We start from the raw sequence: 3297 nt of genomic DNA, 5'->3' as shown, positions 1-3297 counted from the left end.
ATTGCGATTTTTGTGACATTTTATCTCAGACAATTGTACTTTTTGATAACTTGGGGAAAACAGAAACTACTTGAATAAGGGATTGCCAGGTCCGCTGCATCGCAAAGACATGGTGTCTGTAAAGAACGTGACAGTTGTGAATATTCAGATGTGATATCTTTTCCTGCCGAGTGCTTTTCACAGGGAGATCATGAACAAGTGATTATATTGGGGATTATTTTATTTATATGATCTAATGTGAAATCACCACTTGCAACTTTTTAGATCTGTATGTTGCCTGTTTAATATATTTCTTTTAAAGTTTAAAAGAATTTTCTACCCACTGTTAATTTTAATTGGATAACATTTTGTCAAGTGTTGTTGTTTTTTTCTGATTATTATTGATGCTAGCTGGAATTCAAGAAATGACATTGACCTTATTCAAATAAAGAAATATTTTAGTAAATTACTTTTTCCTTCATTGTTCTCCAGTAATCGGTAGCTGTTTATTTTCCAAATAGGCCCTGATTTGTGATAGTATTTCATTTATGATGCACTGTGTGCTCAGCCCTGGGTGGCGTACCACCTGTGGAATCATCACATGGGAGCATAAGAAGAGAGGTAGAGATGGTAATGGATAAATGTTAACCCTGCTGACAATGAAAAATATAAGTTAATTAAAACAATGTATTTGATGTTTTCACTTTTAATAATCAAATACTGGTAAAAGTATAATTAATCTGGAACTCCTAGTCATTCATTACTAATGGCAGTAAAAAAATCTTAATCTTTTTAGCAAGCACCATTTAACCAAGTAATTCCAATTCTTAGAGTCATGCAGTATAAGAAGGAAAGAGTAGAGCTTTGGGTCAGACAAATTTGGGCTTGAATTTTGGCTCCACCACTCAGTAAAGAGGACCTTCAGTTTCCATAATACTCTCACCCATGATTGGTGTCATGTAAAAGAGAACCTTTATAAAGTGGTTTCAGAAAATGGTCCACTAAGGAAATGGTCCCCTCTTATGATAATACTGGATAAAATAAAAGATTTAAATAAATTAGATGGGTTTAAAAGAAATCAAAGGAAACTTAAGCCTGATTAGTGAGCTTGCAGGGGGCTGTATGGTGGAAACTAGATGCTCTGAAGGCCCTAGCTAGACACTTTTTGGGGTATTGGGACATGGCCTTGCAGGCCATAGTGAACATCTGGGGGTTATTCAAGGAGCTCGAGAAGCCTTTGGAGGGGTAACACCTAGTGGTCCCATTTATTTTCTTTTTTGGAGGGATGAATGATTCTAAATAGTCATTGTTTTGGGAAATAAAAAATTTTAAATAGGTTGCAAAAGGGAAAGCAGATCTTGAAGTATATAAAACAAGCATTTTAGGCAAAAATGCAGATGACATAGTTCTGTACAATCTGAAGGATAGTCATCTATTTTCTGGAAGGGCTCATGTCTACAGTTAAAATAGGCATAGGTTGCAACTAGCCCACATCTCTTGAATATGGAACTCCCATTTGACCAGTGATCCCACTTCTAGGAATATAACCTAAGAAAATACACTCATCAGAAAGAATATATACACCCCTATGTTTATAGCAGCGCAATTTACAATAACAGATTTGGAAACAGCCTAAGTGCCCATCAGCAGATAAGTGGATAAAAAAGCTATGGTACATCTACACATGAAATACTATGTGGCAATAAAAAAGAAAACTTACCATTTGCAACAGCATGGATGGACCTGGAGAGTATTATGCTGAGTGAAATAAGCCAGTCAGAGAAAGATTAGTACCACATGATCTCACTCATACGTGGAATCTCATGAACCAAATAAGTTGATGATCAAAAATAGACCCAGATACAAAAAACATAAATAAGACTGTTGAACCTCAGAGGGAAAGCAGAGAAGGGTGCATGGGTGGGAAGAGATCAACCAATGAGCTTGTATGCATAACCCACGGATACAGACAAGGCTGGGGGGGTAGGGTTGGGAGGAACAGGAGCAGGCTGGAAGAGGTTAATGGGGGGGAGGGGGTGGACCTATGTGATACTTTCAACAATTAAGATTTTTAAAAAAATAGCCCACATCTCCTCCTCACCCCTGCTTTGGAATGCTTTAATTAGAAAGATACTAATGTAGATTAAAGTCTTAGCCATACTCAATTCCTCCCTTGACCTGAGGAAAACCAAGACCATTGAGAATCTGCTGCATGACTAGACATTGTCAAAGGTTTTCTCCAAGTACTGTACACCACTGAGCTTAAAGAGAGCACCCAGGAAGTGGACTGAATGTAAGAGAAGGCGACCTATCACACATGGATGGCGTGACCTATATGTCCCTAGCCTCTGGATGGGAGCACTGAAAGTGTCCAGAGCATCACTTCCATGCAGGAGTGCACCATTTCAGTGCAGAAGGCTGAGAGAACCTTCTAGATGTAAAATAAGGACCCGCTGGCAGTCCCTTTAGACTTGCCACAGTTAAGTATTTATTTATGTACTAGAGGCCCAGTGCACGAATTCGTGCACGGGAAGGGTCCGGCCGGCCCGGCCCCAATTGGCACGGATCGGGGCTGGGCCTGTCAGGAGGAGGAGATGGCGAGAGGTTGGCCGGCTGCAGAGAGGGGCTGTGGCAATTGGTGGGTGGGCCCCGCCCCCAATTGGGGTTGGGGGGCTGATTGGGTGCGGGGCCTGTGATGGGGAGGGGCTGTGGGTGGTGGGCTGGCCAGCCCCACCCCCAAATGGGGTGCGGGGTGCCGATCCGGGGCCAGCGGCCTGGGGGAGGGGCCATGGATGGTTGACAGGCCGGCCCTGCCCCTGATCGGGGTTGGGGGGGCCGATCTGGGGTGGGGCTGGGCAGAGGTAAGGACTTCAGGAGGTTGGCCGGCCAGCCCACCCCCTATTGGGGTGAGAGGGGGCAACCAGGGATGGGGCTGGCCGGGGGGAGGAAGGGGGGCATTTGGCCAGTCGGCCCTGCCCTTGATTGGGGTGGGAGAGTCCGATCAGGGGCAGGCCGGCCAGGGGGAGGGGCCGTGGGAGGTTGGCCAGCCGGCCCCACCCCCTGATCGGGCTGGTTCACTAGCCACAGTGAGCGTCATAGCAACCGGTTGTTAGAGTTGTTAATGGCGTTCTGGTCGCTGGCTTTTTATATATATAGATGGGACACAGTAACCACTGAAGCAGGACAGAATCCAAGCAAACCAAAGGCAAATCCTTGCATAGCACAAAGTCCAATAATATAAAATGATGGATCAAAGGATTATTTTTGCTTAATGAAGCATTTTGGGTTTTGAGTCTCATTGGACTCACTTTTCAATAG

This window comes from Eptesicus fuscus, chromosome 12 (assembly GCF_027574615.1).
Source record: "Eptesicus fuscus isolate TK198812 chromosome 12, DD_ASM_mEF_20220401, whole genome shotgun sequence".
Classification (NCBI taxonomy): domain Eukaryota; kingdom Metazoa; phylum Chordata; class Mammalia; order Chiroptera; family Vespertilionidae; genus Eptesicus; species Eptesicus fuscus.
This window is presented reverse-complemented; position numbering follows the sequence as displayed.